The sequence below is a fragment of the Triticum urartu genome, chromosome 2A (genome assembly GCF_056163025.1).
Source record: "Triticum urartu cultivar PI428250 chromosome 2A, HENAU_Tu73, whole genome shotgun sequence".
Classification (NCBI taxonomy): Eukaryota; Viridiplantae; Streptophyta; class Magnoliopsida; order Poales; family Poaceae; genus Triticum; species Triticum urartu.
In genome coordinates this window covers 185,143,359-185,168,488 of record NC_141874.1, presented here as the reverse complement: position 1 = coordinate 185,168,488, position 25,130 = coordinate 185,143,359, and positions in this window count along the sequence as shown.

Below are 25,130 nucleotides of genomic sequence, written 5' to 3'. Positions count from 1 at the left end.
AATCATGTTACCCTAATTTCCATATATTTTATTTTTGGAGAAAAATAATTTGAATAAAACTCAAATAAATCCAAATTGAAAATTAATTCCAAAAGGACCTGAAATTGATCCTTTGAAACTCCCAACTCATATTTCATAATTTGAAGAAGTCATTTTATCTTCTCTCATGAAAATCATTGAGTTGCATAAAGTTTCAGAATTGGAAAATATTTCCCAATGGAATTCAAATATTTTTCAAACACCCTTTTCATTTTAAATGGAAGAAGTCATGTCATCTTCTCTCTAGGGTTTTGTGTTGAAAAGAATTTGAATTCATGGAGATCAGAAAGCAAATATGAAAGTTTGGGAAAGTCCTTTTATTCCCTCTCATTTAACTTTCAAAAGTTTCGAATTCACTCACTTTCAGACAATCAATCAAACAATCAATCAAATCTATCTATTTATTATAACATTCCAAAATTTAGAATTTTGGGATGTTACAGATGCATATCTTTTCATTGATAGAAAGGAGAGTTTACAACATGGGATTACAACCGTTCAGATAGTCATGTATGTATAGAGGCATGGTAGTGATCGGAGGAGAAAAATAGAGTACAACGGGGTTGCTCAATCCCCCAAAACAAGCATAGTCTATGTCTCATGTAAGATGTTCTTAAGCCCATTGGTGCCACACTTAGCCCATAGGCGTGCCTCGCCCTTCATGGTAGAGAAGATGCCAGAGATCAATGGTCCGTCCTCATCGAAGATGCATCCGTTGCGGTGCTTCCATAGCCACCATGCAGTAATGATGACGAGGGAGGACAAGCCCTTGTGAGAGGAAGCGGGGGTGTGGTCACATGATGCAACCCACCAGGACTGGAATGCCATGCCAGCATCTGGTAGACCGTAGCTCTCACCCAACTTAGGATCTTATGCCAAACCTGGCTAGAGAAGGGGCAGCCTGCAAGTATGCGGTGCATCATTTCGGGTTCTTGGTCGCAGAGAGTGAAGGTTGTGGTGTCCGGGGGGATCTTCGTTCTGCTGCCTCGCGCTGCTACTGCTCACTACAAAAAAAGACACATACGTGACATTTTGGGCCAAATGAATTTTTTCTGTCATGCTTATGGCACTTCTATGACGATAATTGTGACAAAAGCATGTATCATCATAGATGTGGTGGGCTCCTACTTCTATGACAACAAATCATGACAGAAAATGGGCTTTTCGTCCTGGGCGGGCTGGGGACGCACCTGCATGGCATTCTTTCGGCCATCCATGACATAAAAATCATGGTAGAAAGTGAGGGCGAGGAAATTTTCGCGGAGTTCTCGGTTACGGTGGGTTGGTCGGGGACGAGCAATGCATTGTGGTTTGCACTTTTCTCTCGTACGTGCGTGTGGTGCGAGCTGTGTCCTTATAACTGAACCCGAGCGAGATGCGTTCACTTTACTGAACCCGAGCGATCGCGTGCTGCTATGTACTGAAGCCGATCAATCGATCCCTTTTCTGCTAACTGAACCCGACCGACTCCTTCGCTACTAACTGAACTTGATCGATCACTGCTGCTTACCGAAGCCGATCTAAATCCCAATGCGAACGTAGCTAGCCGGTTGGATTGCCTCTGGATGAACAGTGCCCGTTGCTGCCGCGCGCGCGATACGTAGAACGAGTCGAGACATGGTGAGTCAAGACGGTTGGGTTGGCTGTGGATGAACAGTTCCTGATGGGGGTTGGATGAACATGACCCCGGCCGTGTGTACTCGGTTGCCGCTGGATGAACAGGACCCTGTGGTAATACACGGTTGCCGCTGGATGAACAGGACCCCGTGGTAGTTTGTCGTTGCCGCTGGATGAATAGGACCCTGAGGAGGCCGCTGGATGAACAGGACCCCGAGGAGGACGCCACACACCCAGCCGGTTGGGGTGGATGAACAGGACCCTGTGGAGGCTTGATGAATAGTAGCCCGGAGTCCCGTTTTGCGGTACGCCACACATCCCTCCGATGAACAGGACCCCGTTTTGACCGTAGGCGGTTGAGAGAAGTCTGTTTCCTCCATTTTGCAGTATGCCAGACCCCTCCCGATGAACAGAACCCCGTTTCGACTGTACGTGGCTGGAGAGAAGTCTGTTTCTTTGGTTTGCGGTTTGCAAGACCCCTCCGGATGAACAGGACTCCGTTTCAATCGCAGATGGTCGAAGAGAACTCCGTTTCCTCTGTTTTGCGGGACGCGAGACCCCGAGCCGATTAACAAGACCCGGTTTGGGCAGTTCCGTCCAAGTCGGTTGGCTCCCGATGAACATGACGCATTCCAACCCAGTTGTTTGCCTCCCGATGAACATGACGCGGTTTCCTCCATTCCGACCCAGCCGGTTGGCTGCCGATGAACAGGACACCGTCGCTGTACGCGTTCGAGACCCCGCTCATATGTATGTACGTAGGCATATTTACTTTCTCGCTGCGTGGTCGTACGTACGTGTACACGGTCTATACAAGACTGCCTCAACTGCTACGTCACACGTGCCACTCCTTGCTCGACCACGGTTCATCCTTGCAGAGAGACTGATCGACCAGTATGTACATACACGTACCACCCGCAAAAAAATGTACGTACACGTTCGCGACTAGAGAGACAACCCTACGTATGGTTCGACTGGGTGGGTCCCAGCTGTCAAGGAGGATAAGGAGGTACTTCTTTGCATGCAAAGATATAGCTGATGGGTCCCAGCTGTCAGGGGGAGGAATCATTTTTTGCCCGTAATTGTTGGAAATATGCCCTAGAGGCAATAATAAAAGCATTATTATTATTATATTTCCTTGTTCATGATAATTGTCTTTATTCATGCTATAATTGTGTTATCCGGAAATCGTAATACATGTGTGAATAATAGACACCAACATGTCCCTAGTAAGCCTCTAGTTGACTAGCTCGTTGATCAACAGATAGTCATGGTTTCCTGACTATGGGCATTGGATGTCATTGATAACGAGATCACATCATTAGGAGAATGATGTGATGGACAAGACCCAATCCTAAACATAGCACAAGATCGTATAGTTCGTTTGCTAGAGTTTTCCAATGTCAAGTATCTTTTCCTTAGACCATGAGATCGTGTAACTCCCGGATACCATAGGAGTGCTTTGGGTGTACCAAACGTCACAACGTAACTGGGTGACTATAAAGGTATACTACGGGTATCTCCGAAAGTGTCTGTTGGGTTGACACGGATCAAGACTGGGATTTGTCACTCCGTATGACGGAGAGGTATCACTGGGCCCACTCGGTAATGCATCATCATAATGAGCTCAAAGTGATCAAGTGTCTGGTCACAGGATCATGAATTACGGTACGAGTAAAGTGACTTGCCAGTAACGAGATTGAATGAGGTATTGGGATACCGACGATCGGATCTCGAGCAAGTAACATACCGATTGACAAAGGGAATTGTATACGGGGTTGCTTGAATCCTCGACATCGTGGTTCATCCGATGAGATCATCGTGGAGCATGTGGGAGCCAACATGGGTATCCAGATCCCGCTATTGGTTATTGACCGGAGAGTCATCTCGGTCATGTCTGCATGTCTCCCGAACCCGTAGGGTCTACACACTTAAGGATCGGTGATGCTAGGGTTGTAGGGATATGTATATGCAGTAACCCGAATGTTGTTCGGAGTCCCGGATGAGATCCCGGACGTCACGAGGAGTTCCGGAATGGTCCGGAGGTAAAGAATTATATATAGGAAGTGCTATTTCGGGCATCGGGACAAGTTTCTGGGTCACCTGTATTGTACCGGGACCACCGGAAGGGTCCCGGGGGTCCACCGGGTGGGGCCACCTGTCCCGGGGGGCCACATGGGCTGTAGGGGGTGCGCCTTGGCCTACATGGGCCAAGGGCACCAGCCCCAAGAGGCCCATGCACCTAGGGTTTCAAAAGGGAAGAGTCCCAAAGGGGGAAGGCACCCCTAGGTGCCTTGGGGAGGAGGGATTCCTCCCCTTGGCCGCACCCCCCTAGGAGATTAGATCTCCTAGGGCCGGCGCCCCCCCTTGGCCCTCCTATATATAGTGGGGAGATGGAGGACTTCTTACCTTGATCTTTGGTGCCTCCCTCTCCCTCTCCAACACCTCCTCCTCCTCCATAGTGCTTGGCGAAGCCCTGTCGGAGTACTGCAGCTCCACCACCACCATGCCATCGTGCTGCTGCTGGAGCCATCTTCCTCAACCTCTCCTTACCCCTTGCTGGATCAAGAAGAAGGAGACGTTGCGCTAACCGTACGTGTGTTGAACGCGGAGGTGCCGTCCGTTCGGTGCTAGGATCTCCGGTGATTTGGATCATGTCGTGTACGACTACCTCATCCCCGTTCCTTGAACGCTTCCGCTCGCGATATACAAAGGTATGTAGATGCAATCCGATCACTCGTTGCTAGATGAACTCCTAGATGGATCTTGGTGAAACCGTAGGAAAATTTTTGTTTTCTGCAACGTTCCCCAACAGTGGCATCATGAGCTAGGTCTATGGGTAGTTCTCTTGCACGAGTAGAACACAATTTGTTGTGGGCGTTGATGTTGTCAACTTTCTTGCCGCTACTAGTCTTATCTTGCTTCAACGGTATTGTGGGATGAAGCGGCCCGGACCAACCTTACACGTACGCTTACGTGAGACTGGTTCCACCGACTGACATGCACAAGTTGCATAAGGTGGCTGGCGGGTGTCTGTCTCTCCTACTTTAGTTGGAGCGGATTCGATGAAAAGGGTCCTTATGAAGGGTAAATAGAAGTTTACAAATCACGTTGTGGCTTTCACGTAGGTAAGAAAACGTTCTTGCTAGAACCCTAGTTCAGCCACGTAAAACTTGCAACAACAATTAGAGGACGTCTAACTTGTTTTTGCAGCAAGTGCTTTGTGATATGATATGGCCAAAGTTGTGATGAATGATGAATGATCTATATGTGATGTATGAGATGTTCATGCTATTGTAATAGGAATCACGACTTGCATGTCGATGAGTATGACAACCGGCAGGAGCCATAGGAGTTGTCTTTATTTTTTGTATGACCTGCGTGTCATTGAGAAACGCCATGTAAATTACTTTACTTTATTGCTAAACGCGTTAGCCATAGTAGTAGAAGTAATAGTTGGCGAGCAACTTCATGGAGACACGATGATGGAGATCATGGTGTCATGCCGGTGAAAAGATGATCATGGAGCCCCAAGATGGAGATCAAAGGAGCTATGTGATATTGGCCATATCATGTCACTATTATTATTTGATTGCATGTGATGTTTATCATGTTTTTGCATCTTGTTTGCTTAGAACGACGGTAGTAAATAAGATGATCCCTCATAATAATTTCAAGAAAGTGTTCCCCCTAACTGTGCACCGTTGCGACAGTTCGTTGTTTCGAAGCACCACGTGATGATCGGGTGTGATAGATTCTAACGTTCACATACAACGAGTGTAAGAAAGATTTACACATGCAAACACTTAGGTTGACTTGAGGAGCCTAGCATGTGTACAGACATGGCCTCGGAACACAGAAGATCTAAAGGTCGAGCATGAGTCGTATAGAAGATACGATCAACATGAAGATGTTCACCGACGTTGACTAGTCCGTCTCACGTGATGATCGGACACAGCCTAGTTAACTCGGATCATGTTATACTTAGATGACTAGAAGAGGGATGTCTATCTACGTGGGAGTTCATTGAATAATCTGATTAGATGAACTTAATTATCATGAACTTAGTCTAATTTTTTTACAATATGTCTTGTAGATCAAATGGCCAACGTAGTCCTCAACTTCAACGCGTTCCTAGAGAAAACCAAGCTGAAAGACGATTGCAGCAACTACACGGACTGGGTCCGGAACCTGAGGATCATCCTCATAGCTGCCAAGAAAGATTATGTCCTACAAGCACCGCTAGGTGATGCACCTATTCTCCCTGCAGAACAAGACGTTATGAACGCTTGGTAGGCACATACTGATGACTACTCCCTCATTCAGTGCGGCATGCTTTACAATTTAGAGCCGGGGCTCCAAAAGCGTTTTGAGAGACACGGAGCATATGAGATGTTCGAAGAGCTGAAAATGGTTTTCCAAGCTCATGCCCGGGTCGAGAGATATGAAGTCTCCGACAAATTCTTCAGCTGTAAGATGGAGGAAAATAGTTCTGTCAGTGAGCACATACTCACTATGTCTGGGTTGCATAACCGCTTGACTCAGCTGGGAGTTAATCTCCCGGATGACGCGGTCATTGACAGAATCCTTCAGTCGCTTCCACCGAGCTACAAGAGCTTTGTGATGAACTTCAATATGCAGGGGATGGAAAAGACCATTCCTGAAGTATTCGCAATGCTGAAATCAGCAGAGGTAGAAGTCAAAAAGGAACATCAAGTGTTGACGGTGAATAAAACCACTAAGTTCAAGAAAGGCAAGGGTAAGAAAACCTTCAAGAAGGAAGGCAAGGGAGTTGCCGCGCCCGGCAAGCAAGCTGCCGGGAAGAAGCCAAAGAATGGACCCAAGCCCGAGACTGACTGCTTTTATTGCAAGGAAAGTGGTCACTGGAAGCGGAACTGCCCCAAATACTTAGCGGACAAGAAGGCCGGCAAAACAAAAGGTATATGTGATATACATGTAATTGATGTGTACCTTACCAGTACTCGTAGTAGCTCCTGGGTATTTGATACCGGTGCAGTTGCTCACATTTGTAACTCAAAGCAGGAGCTGCGGAATAAGCGGAGACTGGCGAAGGACGAGGTGACGATGCACGTCGGGAATGGTTCCAAGGTCGATGTGATCGCCGTCGGCACGCTGCCTCTTCATTTACCTACGGGATTAGTTTTAAACCTCAATAATTGTTATTTAGTGCCAAGTTTGAGCATGAACATTGTATTAGGATCTCATTTAATACGAGATGGCTACTCATTTAAATCCGAGAATAATGATTGTTCTATTTATATGAGAGATATGTTTTATGGTCATGCTCCGATGGTGAATGGTTTATTCTTAATGAATCTCGAGCGTAATGCTACACATGTTCATAGTGTGAGTACTAAAAGATGTAAGATTGATAATGATAGTCCCACATACTTGTGGCACTGCCGCCTTGGTCACATAGGTGTCAAACGCATGAAGAAGCTCCATGCTGATGGACTTTTAGAGTCTCTTGATTACGAATCATTTGACACGTGCGAACCATGCCTCATGGGTAAAATTACCAAGACTCCGTTCTCAGGAACAATGGAGCGAGCAACCAACTTATTGGAAATCATACATACCGATGTGTGCGGTCCAATGAGTGTTGAGGCTCGCGGTGGCTATCGTTATGTTCTCACCCTAACTGATGACTTGAGTAGATATGGGTATGTCTACTTAATGAAACACAAGTCTGAGACCTTTGAAAAGTTCAAGGAATTTCAGAGTGAGGTTGAGAATCAACGTGACAGGAAAATCAAGTTCCTGCGATCAGATCGTGGAGGAGAATACTTGAGTCACGAGTTTGGCACACACTTAAGAAAATGTGGAATAGTTTCACAACTCACGCCGCCTGGAACACCTCAGCGTAATGGTGTGTCCAAACGTCGTAATCGCACTCTATTAGATATGGTGCGATCTATGATGTCTCTTGCCGATTTACCGCTATCTTTCTGGGGCTATGCTTTAGAGACTGCCGCATTCACTTTAAATAGGGCTCCGTCGAAATCCGTTGAGACGACACCGTTTGAATTATGGTTTGGGAAGAAACCTAAGCTGTCGTTTCTAAAAGTTTGGGGATGCGATGCTTATGTCAGGAAACTTCAACCTGAAAAGCTCGAACCCAAGTCAGAAAAATGCGTCTTCATAGGATACCCTAAAGAAACTATTGGGTATACCTTCTACCTCAGATCCGAAGGCAAGATCTTTGTTGCCAAGAATGGATCCTTTCTAGAGAAGGAGTTTCTCTCGAAAGAAGTAAGTGGGAGGAAAGTAGAACTTGATGAAGTATTACCTCTTGAACCGGAAAATGGCGCAACTCAATAAAATGTTCCTGAGGTGCCTGCACCAATTAGAGAGGAAGTTAATGATGATGATCAAGATACTTCTGATCAAGCTCCTACTAAAATTCGAAGGTCCACAAGGACACGTTCCGCACCAGAGTGGTACGGCAACCCTGTCTTGGAAATCATGTTGTTACACAACGGTGAACCTTCGAACTATGAAGAAGTGATGGCGGGCCCGGATTCCGACAAATGGCTAGAAGCCATGAAATCCGAGATAGGATCCATGTATGAAAATGAAGTATGGACTTTGACTGACTTGCCCGTTGAGCGGCGAGCCATAGAAAATAAATGGATCTTTAAGAAGAAGACAGACGCGGATGGTAATGTGACCATCTATAAAGCTCGGCTTGTCGCTAAGGGTTATCGACAAGTTCAAGGGGTTGACTACGATGAGATTTTCTCACCGGTAGCGAAGCTGAAGTCCGTTCGAATCATGTTAGCGATTGCCGCATTCTATGATTATGAAATATGGCAAATGGACGTCAAAACGGCATTCCTTAATGGTTTCCTTAAGGAAGAATTGTATATGATGCAGCCGGAAGGTTTTGTCGATCCTAAGAATGCTGACAAGGTGTGCAAGCTCCAACGCTCGATTTATGGGCTGGTGCAAGAATCTCGGAGTTGGAACATTCGCTTTGATGAGATGATCAAAGCGTTTGGGTTTACGCAGACTTATGGAGAAGCCTGCGTTTACAAGAAAGTGAGTGGGAGCTCTGTCGCATTTCTCATATTATATGTAGATGACATACTTTTGATGGGAAATGATATAGAACTCTTGGACAGCATTAAGGCCTACTTGAATAAGAGTTTTTCAATGAAGGACCTTGGAGAAGCTGCTTATATATTAGGCATCAAGATCTACAGAGATAGATCAAGACGCCTCATAGGTCTTTCACAAAGCACATACCTTGATAAGATATTGAAGAAGTTTAATATGGATCAGTCTAAGAAGGGGTTCTTGCCTGTGTTGCAAGGTGTGAAATTGAGCTCAACTCAATGTCTGACCACGGCAGAAGATATAGAAGAGATGAGTGTCATCCCCTATGCCTCAGCCATAGGGTCTATTATGTATGCCATGCTGTGTACCAGACCCGATGTAAACCTTGCCGTAAGTTTGGTAGGAAGGTACCAAAGTAATCCCGGCAAGGAACACTGGACAGCGGTCAAGAATATCCTGAAGTACCTGAAAAGGACTAAGGAAATGTTTCTCGTCTATGGAGGTGACGAAGAGCTCGTCGTAAAGGGTTACGTCGACGCTAGCTTCGACACAGATCTGGATGACTCTAAGTCACAAACCGGATACGTGTATATTTTGAATGGTGGGGCAGTAAGCTGGTGCAGTTGCAAGCAGAGCGTCGTGGCGGGATCTACATGTGAAGCGGAGTACATGGCAGCCTCGGAGGCAGCGCATGAAGCAATTTGGGTGAAGGAGTTCATCACCGACCTAGGAGCCATACCCAATGCGTCGGGGCCGATCAAGCTCTTCTGTGACAACGCTGGAGCTATTGCTCTTGCCAAGGAGCCCAGGTTTCACAAGAAGACAAGGCACTTCAAGCATCGCTTCAACTCCATTCGTGAAAATGTTCAAGATGGAGACATAGATATTTGTAAAGTACATACGGACCTGAATATAGCAGATCCGTTGACTAAACCTCTCCCTAGAGCAAAACATGATCAACACCAGAATTCCATGGGTGTTCGATTCATCACAATGTAACTAGATTATTGACTCTAGTGCAAGTGGGAGACTGTTGGAAATATGCCCTAGAGGCAATAATAAAAGCATTATTATTATATTTCCTTGTTCATGATAATTGTCTTTATTCATGCTATAATTGTGTTATTCGGAAATCGTAATACATGTGTGAATAATAGACACCAACATGTCCCTAGTAAGCCTCTAGTTGACTAGCTCGTTGATCAACAGATAGTCATGGTTTCCTGACTATGGGCATTGGATGTCATTGATAACGAGATCACATCATTAGGAGAATGATGTGATGGACAAGACCCAATCCTAAACATAGCACAAGATCGTATAGTTCGTTTGCTAGAGTTTTCCAATGTCAAGTATCTTTTCCTTAGACCATGAGATCGTGTAACTCCCGGATACCGTAGGAGTGCTTTGGGTGTACCAAACGTCACAACGTAACTGGGTGACTATAAAGGTATACTATGGGTATCTCTGAAAGTGTCTGTTGGGTTGACACGGATCAAGACTGGGATTTGTCACTCCGTATGACGGAGAGGTATCACTGGGCCCACTCGGTAATGCATCATCATAATGAGCTCAAAGTGATCAAGTGTCTGGTCACGGGATCATGCATTACGGTACGAGTAAAGTGACTTGCCGGTAACGAGATTGAACGAGGTATTGGGATACCGACGATCAGATCTCGGGCAGGTAACATACCATTGACAAAGGGAATTGTATACGGGGTTGCTTGAATCCTCGACATCGTGGTTCATCCGATGAGATCATCATGGAGCATGTGGGAGCCAACATGGGTATCCAGATCCCGCTGTTGGTTATTGACCGGAGAGTCGTCTCGGTCATGTCTGCATGTCTCCCGAACCCGTAGGGTCTACACACTTAAGGTTCGGTGACGCTAGGGTTGTAGGGATATGTATATGCAGTAACCCGAATGTTGTTCGGAGTCCCGGATGAGATCCCGGACGTCACGAGGAGTTCCAGAATGGTCCGGAGGTAAAGAATTATATATAGGAAGTGCTATTTCGGGCATCGGGACAAGTTTCGGGGTCACTGGTATTGTACCGGGACCACCGGAAGGGTCCCGGGGGTCCACCGGGTGGGGCCACCTGTCCCGGGGGGCCACATGGGCTGTAGAGGGTGCGCCTTGGCCTACATGGGCCAAGGGCACCAGCCCCAAGAGGCCCATGCGCCTAGGGTTTCAAAAGGGAAGAGTCCCAAAGGGGGAAGGCACCCCTAGGTGCCTTGGGGAGGAGGGATTCCTCCCCTTGGCCGCACCCCCCTAGGAGATTAGATCTCCTAGGGCCAGCGCCCCCCCTTGGCCCTCCTATATATAGTGGGGAGATGGAGGACTTCTTACCTTGATCTTTGGTGCCTCCCTCTCCCTCTCCAACACCTCCTCCTCCTCCATAGTGCTTGGCGAAGCCCTGCCGGAGTACTGCAGCTCCACCACCACCACGCCGTCGTGCTGCTGCTGGAGCCATCTTCCTCAACCTCTCCTTCCCCCTTGCTGGATCAAGAAGAAGGAGACGTTGCGCTAACCGTACGTGTGTTGAACGCGGAGGTGCCGTCCGTTCGGTGCTAGGATCTCCGGTGATTTGGATCATGTCGTGTACGACTACCTCATCCCCGTTCCTTGAACGCTTCCGCTCGCGATCTACAAAGGTATGTAGATGCAATCCGATCACTCGTTGCTAGATGAACTCCTAGATGGATCTTGGTGAAGCCGTAGGAAATTTTTTGTTTTCTGCAACGTTCCCCAACAGTAATCAGGACGCACTTCCTTCCGTGCGAATATTTAGCTGGTGGGCCCAGCTGTCAGGGGGAGAAAATATTATTTTTTAGGGTAAAAAGGATCTAGTTGCATGCATGCATCCAAGGGCGTGGTGCGTCCCCACTCTCTTCCTCTCCACGTACAGTCATCTTCCGATGACTCTCGTTTGTTGACCATGTTGATCACACCGTGCCAAGCACACCAAGGGCGGTGGACGACGGCGAGGCCCCAGACTAGAACCACCCGGAGATGGGGAAGATGCGGCAGTGCAGTCGCAGACGAAGAGGAGTGAGAAACTTGACTAGTTTGGGTGCGGGGTGGGCCTACACTCGGCAGAGAATAGCAGGAGGTGCATAGGAGTGGAGGGATGGCCGAGCCGTCGGTGAGGTAGCGTTTTGCTGCGACGCGCGCGAAACAGCGCCGCTGGACGCTGGAGGCTGGAGTAGGCGGTCCCGGCAGCATTGGAGGAAGAAGACGAGAGATTGAAGAAGAATGTCAGCCGTTGGATGTAAATCCAACGCCTTTCTTAGGCTTCGACCTTTGTATTTTTTTTGCGAAAGTGCTTAGGCTTCGACCTACTGGCCCACATGTCATCCACTCCATTTGGTTTTGTTAGTCCATTTGGTGGTCTGGGTGAAACAATGATGTAGAGTCTATGCAGCCCGTTTATATATTATGTTAGAATTTAAAGCCCATTTGCATTTTTTTCGAAATCCACACACTTGCTGGGCTGGGTGAAAATATCATGTTGGGCTGGAAGGATAAATGTTATAAAAACATAAACACATGATTGCACGTCTATTACTGATTGATCAGTAAAATCTTTGCAAGCTTATGTACGCAATCACCAGGAGTTAATATGCCAAGTTATATATAAACAATTATTATTATTATTTTGTAAGAACTTTCGATTTACAAAATAAAATATCATTTTAATTTGATAAGTTAATAGGATGTGGGGTATTATTATTTTTTAGGCTAGACGTGGGACAATTTAGTTCGTTCTAGGGAAAACTACTCGGAGAAAACTCAGATTACATCAAAAAAGAAAGTGGGAGAAAATTCAGATATAGGATTAATAAAAATGAAAAATAAAGGAAGTGGGAAGGTCTATACAATGGGTGGACCTTATGTTGTTTCTATTATATATATATGTAATAAAATAAGATATAAATATAAATATAAGTATATATAGACAATTATAGAAGGGAAAACATAGGTTCGGTTTTGCATTCTTATAGAAAATTAGAACTGAGCTGTGCGTTGTCTTGAAAAAACATAACTTGGGCTGTTGATGTTATAGACAAGCTATACTGGGAGGTCCAGAGGCTGCTTGATACCTGCTGCCCCCCAAAGAAAAGTTGAAACCTGCTGGATCAACTGTGTCTGCATGTCGTGGGCTGTGTGTATTAAACAACAAATCCTAGACCTAGTGGGCCTGGACTGTCAGCCTCTCGACGAACATTTGTCTCCTGATTACTCTCATTTTATTGACCATGTTGGGAACAACAGACGGCGGTGCCGCGGCGAGAGCACCAAGATGGAGGACGATGTCGAGACCTCAAACCGGAACTAACCGAAGTCGGGGAAGATGCAGGTGGAGTGGAGTACGAGCGTTGACTTGTTCGGGTGCAGGGTATGCCGGTGGAGCTGCCGCCGTCGGAGAATGTGTGGGAGTAGAGGGATGGCCTGGCCAGCGCCATAGGCTAGGATGGGTCACCGAGGCATGCGCGGTAGTGCCGCCAGCCGCTGTAGGAAGAGGGCGAAAGATTGAACAAAATAAAGAAATACAAATGGATAGGTGGTTTGTCCCATATGTCCGTGTATGAGACCTGCTGGGTCCACCTGAGAAGGGGAATTTGTTGGGAGAAAGGAGATTCAAAGCACGACAGCTAGTGAAGTAGTTACATACATAAGAAAATAGCCACTCAAAAAAGCAAACATGTTAATTGGATTCTTAAACGAAATATTTTGGAAAACACAGATGATTACGACACCTAGGCTAATGCATGAAACACCCAGATGATAAAGGTGCTTATAAACAGATAAAGTACATCATCTAGACCTTCCTGACATGCTTGATCATGACGCTGTGGCTATCCGTGTACTCGTCGTTTACGGGAAGCAGACACAAGCTCATGTCCAAGATCCACCTGTACATGTCATAGCATGCGTATGCGTCCTTAGCCACATAGGTTATGTAGGCTAGATTTAGAGGTACCTCCCACGTGTTCAGGTTCTTGGTATCGACGTCTTCTTTCATATTGGCGTAGTAGGGGTCGATGATGGTCGCAGCTAGGTCGGATCATCGCGTTCTTCCTTCTCTCCATCATAGCAAAGGTGCAGTTGGCGCTGCCGATGAAACGGGCGAATGCTCCAGAATCTCTAATGGCCCTACAACAATGGTAGACGAGAACCTCATCCCGCACGCATACCTGGGCAATGGCGATCCGCTAGTCCCTGTCAGGAGATGAATGGACGGGTAGAAGGCCTAGTCCCGCGACCTTGTGCTTTCTCCTCCTGTAGGCACTGCTTGAACTTGGCGAGGCAGAGATTCACCGAGTCTGGATCATTGGTGTACATCACATTCAACTTGATGTTGCCATGGGTCTGAACGGCGAACTCAAAGGTGAACTCCTTGCTGAAGTCCATATCCAGCAGGCTTACCCCTCAGATCGCCATTGGAGTCTCTTCAAGTGAATGAGTGGGTAGGCAGCGGAAGTAGTTTGTTTTTTTAGCTCTTGGGGAACTGCATTCAACAGTAAACTGAGTGTGTACGGGCGACAACAGTTACTACCCATCCCTCGCCCGCTGCACACCCAGTAGAACATGCACCCTCGACGTATTCAAACACCTCCATTAGGAAACCTATTCCGGCCACACCTCAGTTCACGAGCGGGTCTGTATTGGTACCATAATAACAAGTGTTAGTGGTCACTTTACTTAAATTTAATTAGCTTTAATTAAAATTTATTCTTAAAACAAGCAAAGCATTGGTTCGTTCTATTAGTTCCACGGGATGAACATGCACAACAAATAGAATTATTATTCTCGGGACGCACACGATCAACACATTTGCTGCACTTTCACACAGACAATACTACCAAGTTTGAACATCTTGTTATGGTTGTTGTCCTCTGCATCATCATGTCGTGTTTCCCAGCTTGCAAGATTTAGAACCAACAAATAAGATTCAAATAATAAGTACAACAAAGATGCCTACACATCTCATTGATTCCCAGCTTGCAAGATTCAAAACCAACCCATTAGAGCCTTTGAATAAAGTGAATCTCGGGATTAAATCCATCTTGGCTAGCCGTGTCATACAACCCAAGAACTTGGCAAATGCTCTTGACCGTCACAATATTTGTAGTTGAGTATTCCTGTTTGCACAGATACGAAAGGGCATGATTACTATAATAGTGGTACTAGTTGAAGCAAACTTTATTTACAAAATGAGGAAAGATTGCGATAGAATAGCTTTATTTAAAAATACAACGTTAGCACAGTATGACAAAGCAAAATCATGTTGATAAAGGATGGTACTGACCTTTTTGAGATGACTTTGGGAGATCAAGTTATTCTTCATGTCCCCGTATCTTGCCATGAAGGTGATTCCTTAACATCCATTAACACCTCAGTGTGGTAGTAGAAGGAGGAGCGTCAACTCATTTCAATCACTTTTTGTGCAGTTCAACTAATTTATGGTGCCTGCTAGTTAGAGAGGGCCCGCGCCACCTCAACGGTAGGCGTGATGGACTCAACTAGTTCGGTGCAGCTATGTGATTGATGAAGTGCACATGGTGTTGACTCTGTCAGATAGGTCTCCTACAAGTTATCTACATTGGAAATGAAATGGTAGATAAGACAATAGCTCTATTTTAAATGTATTATTACTTCATTTTATCAGTGGCAGTAGCAGTGCCAAAACAATAGCACAAGATCATTAGCTGGATGCAGAGTCAAAATCAACCAAAAAGGAACATACCCGGTCATGGGAACCATAACTGAGAGAGGGGCTCCTATGCCGCCACGAATCGATGTGGTCAACCTGCAGATCCACTCGATGATTCAATTCATGCGACTTTTTCTATAGTTCACCTGAAATGAAGCAAAGATTGCATCATTCAGCTAGCAAGAAGTAGTTGCTTCATGAGCTGGCAGGTTCTTCTTTAGTAGTTGCACTAAAATTGAGCAACATTAAGGTTGCCTGTCCTGCTCATGCAATGTGCAACTATAATTTGCTTATCCTTTTGTGCAGTTCCACTAAAATAAAGTTCCATGCATTATGGTTACAGTGCGGCTCATCTTGCAAAGTCTAATAAAATGTTGCACGAGATCACCGGCTGAGTTTGACGGAGATATTGGAAACTCCAATCACCATTTTGTGTAGTTCCACCAAAATTGAGAGACGTTGCCCATGTGACATTTTAGTTGAACTACACAAGACACTCATTCAAAAAAAGTGTTTTGTGCAGTTCACCAAAAGGTCACAATAGCAACGAGGTGAAATGGATATCCCTATCCGCACAAAAGGATAGAAAGTAAACAATTACTGGTCAATAACAAGATATGAAACATACACAAATCGAAAAGAAGCATCTTGATTATGTTCATGGCAATCACGCAAGGGCAGTAGAAATTTTAAAATGGCAGCATTGCTTCATGTTACCGGAAGCATTACGATCAACAATGACATTCGTAAAATATGGGATAACTTTAATGGTGGCATTACTTGTTTACCAGATACAGTAGATCAACAACAGCTAAAGAGTTGGTTCAAGGGAATGGGACAGTAGGGACACCAGGACACTCAGCAGCATAAAGAAGCAAGTTATCATACTGGAGAAAATTGCAGGAGTACCATCTGTAACACAATTTAATTGCATCGTATTACTGGAGGCATTAGATTAACAATAACATTGGTTAGACATGTCCTTACGATAACAGTGTGATTGCTTCATTTTACATGCACCCTTACATTAACAACTGCAAAAAGTTGGTACAAGGACATGCGACAGTGGACGCATAAGCACAATGTACCTATAAGGAGGCATAAAGTGGTGATGCCAAGTTTGTTCATACTCTGTGAGGGCAGCAAATCTAATCCTGGAGACCTTTTACTATGTGAGGGCAGCAAATCTAATCTTGGACATACTCTGTTGACTTGTTCACCAGCCGCCACTTTCAATCCCTTTTTCAACCAATAGTAGATATGTTCCTTATCCAGTTTGTACTCCATCTTTATTTCCCTTCTCAACCAAGAGACCGGTTGGGTATCCAGTCTCTTCTACTTTCTCCCTGTTATTTCCTCTTTGAATCAAGTCCTAGATTCATGCTACAACTTTCCCCCCTTCGCTGTTTGAACCAAGTCCTGGATTCGACTTCATGAAGTAGCTTTACCTCTAATAATACTAAAAATTTAGGTGGCTTTGGAAGAGATGATGGAATTAGAAAGACATCCACATGCAGCCTCGTGGGGTACTGGGGCAGTAGAGCAAGGCCACTTTTGAAGGAACTTATACCCGAGGGTCATCAGGATGTGGCTAGGAGGGCGGCGAGAGGTCGGATGTGCCCACAATACGGCTGGGAGGAAGAAGGGGTCTGAGGACCTCCCAAGCCGGCGCTGTGCCGGAGAGAACGTCATAGGCAGAGGATCGAGACCCACCGGCAGCTGTGGGTTTCCTCCTTCGCCGCCAACGACCGCGTGAACGATGTACCTAGTCCCCTACACACGCCGGCCGAAGGGATCCGACAGGATCTGGGTCCAACAGTGAGCAGAGAGAGAGAGAGTTGCTACCGCTGTCTTGTTTAGATGTGGCGAGGATGAGAGAATGAAGAGAGAAACTCTAGTAAAGCAAGCGCTCAGGATCCTGCTTATATATATAGTGGATTGGTTATATTTTTCTCTCCACAACAAGCGTTTCAATTTGTGTACATGGCATTAAAGGAAAGAAACTCTAGATTACGTGACTAACTGCACGTCGCACTTTGTGCTGTACTGTAATGCTCCTACTTACTAGTACTACTAGTAGTATTGTTCACTTGTGCTCCCTGGCCCTCCATTCATTGAGCAACCCCACAGGTGAATAAACATACAGTACTAGTACTATTTATATAGAATGAACAAGCTTGAACTATTTTGGCTTTGAGATATATGGTACAGTTTGACCACGTCGCATCAATGGACTCAGTACTTCGAAGTAACCTATACATATAAACACATGCACGACTTACATTATGAATCGCTAGCTAGAGCTTGAACTGTATTTGTTTACATGTACCACCTTTTTCTTTTATTTTTCTACTCCATGGCGCAATTCATCGATACAAAATTATACTATGAGTATTTAAAAGTTGAGGGCGGGGCTTTTCCCGGGCAGTATGTGTAAGTGCATCTAGTGCCACCCCTAGTTGGTTTTGGAGTATTGACGACAAACCTAGTTGATGGACTAATATGTTTGTGAGAATTGCAGGATAACACAGGTAGAAGTCCCTCATTGATTCGGTTTTCCTAGCAGAGATGACCCCTAAAAATGTATGAAGACATTGAAGTCAAAGGTGGTATGTGAAGACATTCACATTGAAGTCTATGACAAGAGAAGACATCGCGTGAAGACTATGGAGCGCGAAGACTTAGCAGTTTCGTCGTTCTGTGTTTTTCTTTGTTGAGTCATAGGAACCACCGTACTTTTAAGTGGGGTCCAAGTGAACCAGTCAGAATGACTGAAGTGATGCTTAACCAAAATCCTATGTCTTCGAGTGAAGACAATGAGAGCAAAACTTATCCAGAGTTGGATAAGTCAACTTTGCTTGTAGCCCAAGTAAAGCTGCCGTGTGTGTTTGAAATCTGACCGTTGGAACACGTGTCAGTTCCTTAGTGACCAAGGGTCATTTCGGACAAATCAGGTCGGGTTGCCTAGTGGCTATAAATAGCCCACCCCCTACAACCATAAACGGTTGGCTGCTCAGAGTTAGTGTATGGCTTTTGTCGTTTGAGAGCAACCCACCTCGAAGCCTTTGAGAGAGAATTCCTTGCGAGGATAAAACCCTAACCACCCAGAGCCAAAGAGTGTTAGGCATCACTGAAGTCTTCCTGTCTGTGTGATCTGAAGACTTATTACACTTGAGGACTGTGAATCCTCCAGTCGGTTAGGCGTCGCGTTCTGAGCATCCAAGAGTCATTGTGGATTGCCTGTGAACGAAGTCTGTGAAGGTTTGGAAGTCTACCTTCAAGACTTACCAGAGTGATTGGGCAAGCACTGGGTGTCCTTAGCTCAAGGGGAATAAAGTGAAGACGAGGTCTTCTGAGTTGAATCTCAGCCTCCCTAACCAGACGTACAGTTGTCACAGCAACTGGAACTGGTCCAACAAATCATTGTCTTCAATGAGTCACTGGTTTCATCCTTCCCTTTCCTTTACTTACTGTTGGTCCTTGTGAAGTCATTGTATGATTGCATTATCTTTTGTCTTCACCGAGTGACTGCTTGTTCTGATTGGCTTCACAATATCTTCCTACCTGATCTTTACTGCCTAGCTGCTATTAGTCATTGTGCTTTTCACTCCATTGAATACTTGACTATGGCTTGCCTAGTGTACTCTACCTTCCGCTGCATGGTAATAGGTTTATTTCTATCGTTTGTCTTCGAAACTTCCATGTTTTGAAGACTTTCATAAAAATCGCCTATTCACCCCCCTTCTAGTCGATACTAGCACTTTCAATTGGTATCAGAGCAAGGTACTCCCTTGTTCTGTGTGATTCGGTTTAACCACCTGGAGTTTTAGCTATGTCGACTGTAGGGATAATCAAAGTCTCCGCTGCGTGCCCAGTCTTCGATGGAACTGAATATCCCTACTGGAAGAATAAAGATGCGCATGCATCTTGAAGCCATTGATGTCGACCTATGGTATGTCGTCAAGAATGGCGTACCCAAGGCTGGTGAAGGTGTCACCGCTGCTGATGTCAAGAAGTTCGTTCAACTGGACTCCACTGCCAAGAACATCATCTGTGGTCATCTGACCAAAGGACAATATGGCCGTGTGAGTGCTTTGGAAACATCTATGCTAGTCTGGGACTGGCTCTCCAAGGTCAACGAAGGCGTCTCAACCTAGAGAGATCAGAGAATCAGTGTCCTTCGCAACCTCTTCAACCGCTTCAAGAGAAATGACAATGAGAATGTCCAGCTCACGTTTGATCGACTCACTGACATCACAAATGAGCTTCAAGCCCTCGGCGCCACTGAGATCACCAAGCATGAAGTCGTCAAGACACTCCTGAGATCACTTGACAGCTCGTTTGACACCCTAGCCCTGATGATTCGAGAACGTCCTGACTTCAAAACACTCGATCCGTCTGACATACTTGAGAGGCTCAACACACACGAGTTTCAGCTTTCTGAGAAAAGAGACATCTACGGTCCCAACTATGGGCGAACTCGTGCTTTGAAGGCAAAAGCTATCTCCTCATCTGAAGAAGAATCTGACAGTAGTTCTGATGATCCTGAATACATCGGAAAGGAGCTTGCTATGCTTGTGAAGAAGTTCCAAAAATTCACCAAGAAGAAAGGCCTCAGAAAGTCTTCACGATCAAGCTCAAGGAATGATGAAGCTTCTGCTCATGACTACAAGAAGAGAACATGCCACAAGTGCAAGAAACCTGGCCACTACATCTCTAAGTGTCCGCAGTGGGACAATGAGAACAACAACAAGAAGAAGAGCAAGGAGTATGACTCTGACGACAAGAAGAAGAAGAAATACTCAAAGTCTTCTTCCAAGTCTTCCTCAAAGTCTTCATCACACAAGAAGAGCTCATCTGGCAAGGCTCGTGCATTTGTTGGCAAGGAAATGGATTCAGAGGAGGAGTCCGCTTCTGAGGAGGCGGAGGTGGAGTCTGAGGAGGAGTCCGATTCTGGCGTTGCGAGTCTAGCTACAACATACGTTGCCAAGTCCATCTTCAACACTGAAGACAATGACTTCATCACCGACACCGATGCAAATGACAAGGACTACTCCACTCCCACCTACTGCTTCATGGCACGCGGTGCCAAGGTAAACACACGCATTACTCACTATCAAACATCTAGTGAAGATGACTCTGATTGTGGTTCCAAACCCAGCTACAAAACACTTGCTAAAATTGCAACTGAACAACAGAAAGCTATGGAACATATTCAAAAACTGTTAGACAAAAGCGATGACCTGTTAGATGCTGAAATGACTCGATCTCAATCCTTAATTGAAGACATAAAAAATCTTCATCTTAAGTATGAGGAACTTGAAAGTCGTCATGAAACGCTCTCAACAACTCATGAAAAGCTTTCCTATGATTATCTTCAAAGGAAGCAAGATCTTGAGAAATTGAGAGCGGCTCATGAAGATCTTCAAAAGGAAAACGAGTCACTTTGCGCCAAACAGATCAGTTCTGCTCAGGAAGGATTTGAACCACCATGTCTTAAATGCATTGAGCGTGATAACGCTACTTCTGTTGCTGAATGTTCTACTGCTGATGTGGTAACTAACCCCTCTGCTAAGGATGCCACTTCTATTGCTGATGAGAATGCTAGGTTGAAGACATTGCTTGAAACAGGGATGTTCAAAAGTCTCAAAGGGCATCAGACACTATGTGATGTCCTCAAAAGGCAGATCCTGAACTGAAACCCTAGGAAAGAGGGTGTTGGGTTTGAAAGGAAAATGAATGCTGATGGCTCTTACTGGAAACCTGAGCAGTACCCCAAAACCACATGGGTTGCTGCAAAGGAACCTTCAGCGGATCCATCCACCCTATCTGGCTTCACTTGTGCTAACCCATTGTTATTGATGAATCCTTTGATGCAAACTATAAACTGTTTAAGAATCAGAATGGTGAAGTGTTTGCCAGGTATATTGGTACTAACTGCAGGAATGGGCCGCCTATGAAGAAGGTCTAGGTGCCGAAAAGGTGTTTGGAGAATCTTCCTGTGAATGTCGTCATGACACCACAAGTGAAAAAGACAAACCCCAGACCACAGGCTTCATACGGTCCAAAGGCTTCATATAGACAGAGGACTCACATGAGTCGCACTAACGCAAATGTTTTGCAGGGAAGCCGTACTCAGGCCTATGAATATGAGCGCGTTTCATCAAATCGCCATGTTCATAAGACCAAGAACCATTCTGCTTATTCTTACGAGTACTATTGTCCACCTGCAAGACTTTTTGCTAGGGCTCCAAAGCCAAAGTTCTCAGATGCTGCACTTAGACTCATTGCTTCGAAGCCACCCTTGAAGATGTGGGTGGCTAAGAAAGCTTAACTCTCTTTTGCAGGGAAAGGTCTCCAGCCGAAAACTAAAATCGTCTGAAGCTATTGTTGGGGATCTTAAACATCTTGTAGGGCGCAAGATCGAATGCCCAAATGGTCTTATTATGTATTTTGTTCCTGAGTCGCTTGCTACTTGCCCTATCAGTCCTAACCTCGATCTAAGCCTTCATAATCCACTTGCTTGTCAAATGTTTTTGCTTCACAATTCTCTTTGTGAAGCCTATCCCCCTAACTGCACTGTAGGGTATGACACCAGCTGCTTCAGAATGGATTATTGATAGTGGGTGTACTAATCACATGACTGGAAAGCGAAGCCTTCTTATGGACTCAACCTTACGTCCATCTGACAAAAGTCACATCACATTTGCTGACACTGGTAAAAGTAAGGTATTGGGTCTAGGTAGAGTTGCAATCTCAAAGGATCAACACATGGATAAAGTCATGCTTGTTGAATCCATGGGTTTCAACTTAATGTCTGTCTCAATGCTTTGCGACTTAAACATGATTGTGATATTTGGGAAATATCGTTGCCTTGTTCTAATGGAATCTGACAAGTCTCTAGTGTTTGAAGGGTATCGGAAAGATGATTTGTACGTGGTAGATTTCTCAGCAGGACCACAACTTGCCGTATGTCTTCTAGCAAAAGCTTTAGAATGTTGGCTCTAGCATCGGAGGCTGGGGCATGCTGGCATGAGGAACTTGCACACTCTTGCAAGAAAGAAGCATGTCATAGGCATCAAGGGCGTCAAGTTCAAGAAGGATCACTTATGCGGTGCCTGTGAAGCAGGAAAGATGACGAGGGCCAAGCATCCCTCGAAGACAATCATGACAACGACTCAACCCTTCGAACTGCTCCACATGGACCTTTTTGGTCCCACTCATTACTCAACTCTTACTACTACTGCTTGTCTCTATGGCTTTGTCATTGTTGATGATTATTCAAGATATACTTGGGTGCATATAATCCTCTACAAGACTGAAGTGCAGGATGTCTTCAGACGCTTCGCCAATCGATCCATGAACAGCTATGGCGTCAAGATAAAGCACATCAGAAGTGACAATGGCACTGAATTCAAGAACACTGGCCTAGATAGGTATCTTGATACTTTGGGCATCACACATGAATTCTCAGCTCCATACACACCGCAGCAGAATGGCGTCATGGAACGCAAGAACAGAACACTTATTGAGATGGCCCGGACGATGCTAGATGAATACACGACTCCAAGAAAGTTATGGCCTGAAGCCATTGATACTGCCTGCCATATCATCAACCGTGTTTATCTTCACAAGCTTCTGAACAAGACATCCTATGAGCTCCTTACTGGCAAGAAGCCAAATGTCAGTTACTTCATAGTATTTGGCGCCAGGTGCTGGATCAAGGATCCACATCACACTTCAAAATTTGCACCGAAAGCACATGAAGGTTTTATGCTTGGATATGGAAAGGATTCACACTCCTACAGAGTCTTCAACCGCTTTCACTATAAAGTGGTTGAAACTGTGGATGTGCGGTTTGATGAGACTAACGGCTCGCAAAGAGACCACCTGCCAAATGTGCTAGATGAAGTTCCATCTAGTGAATCAATCAAACTTATGGGAACTGGAGAAATCATACCATCTGAAGCTCAGCCTGAAGAGGAACTTATCATCTTCGCACCTGATCAACCTGAAGACAATCCTTCTAATGATGACAATGATCGGCAAGAGCAAAATCTTCGTCATGTACATCCTCGTGTTGCAAATGAAGTGCAGATTGAGAGAGTAATTGATAGCATCAATGCACCAGGTCCACTAACTCGTTCAAGGGCAACATAGCTAGAAAATTTCTGTGGGCACTTCGCATTCATCTCAATATCTGAACCCAAGAAAGTTGATGAAGCCTTCATGGAACCTGAGTGGATTCAAGCTATGCAAGAAGAGCTTCAACAGTTTGAGCTGAATAATGTATGGGAACTGGTTAAGCGTCCTGATCCTCGCAAGCACAATATAATAGGCACCAAATGGATATATCGTAACAAGCAAGATGAGCAGGGTCAATTTGTCAGAAACAAAGCTCGTCTCGTTGCTCAAGGATACACTCAAGTTGAAGGGATTGACTTTGATGAAACATTTGCTCCTGTGGCTAGACTTGAAGCCATACGCATACTGCTGGCCTATGCAAATCATCATAACATTCTTCTGCATCAAATGGATGTGAAGAGCGCTTTTCTCAATGGCAATATTGAAGAAGAAGTGTATGTTGCACAACCACCTGGCTTTGAAGATCCAAAACATCCTGACATGGTGTACAAGCTCAACAAGGCACTGTATGGCCTCAAACAAGCCCCTCAGGCTTGGTATGACACACTCAAAGACTTCCTGAAGAGCAAAGGCTTCTAACCTGGCTCCCTCGACCCCACTCTCTTCACGAAGACATATGATGGTGAACTGTTTGTGTGCCAAATATATGTGGATGACATTATCTTCGGCTGCACCAATCAGAAATACACTGACGAGTTTGGATACATGATGCAAGAGCAATATCAGATGTCCATGATGGGTGAGCTGAAGTTCTTCCTTGGTCTTCAAATACGTCAGCAACGCAATGGCATCTTTATATCTCAAGAGAAATACCTCAAAGATTGCCTGAAGAAATTTGGAATGCAAGATTGCAAAGGCTTCACGACGCCAATGCCAGCCAAACATCATCTGGGTCCTGACGACAATGGTAAAGAGTTTGATCAAAAGGTATATCGCTCCATGATTGGTTCCTTGCTTTATTTATGTGCATCTAGGCCAGATATCATGCTTAGTGTTTGCATGTGTGCCCGGTTCCAAGCAGCACCAAAGGAATCGCATCACTTAGCTGTGAAGCGAATTCTCAGATATTTGGCTCACACCCCAACACTAGGATTATGGTATCCAAAGGGCTCAGAGTTTGATCTAGTTGGATTCTCGGATGCTGATTATGCTAGTGACAAGGTGGATCGCAAGTCTACATCAGGCACATGTCATTTTCTGGGACGATCACTTGTATGTTGGTCTTCAAAGAAGCAGAACTGTGTATCTCTCTCCACTGCTGAAACTGAATACATTGCTACTGGATCTTGCTGCGCTCAGCTTCTATGGATGAAGCAAACACTCAAAGACTATGGCATTCATCTGAAGCAAGTGCCACTCTACTGCGACAGCGAAAGCGCCATCAAGATTGCCAACAACCTAGTTCAGCACTCGAAGACAAAGCACATTGAAATTCGTCATCACTTTCTCAGAGATAATGTTATGAAGGAAGATATTGATATCATACACGTCAACACTGAAGAGCAATTGGCTGATATCTTCACCAAG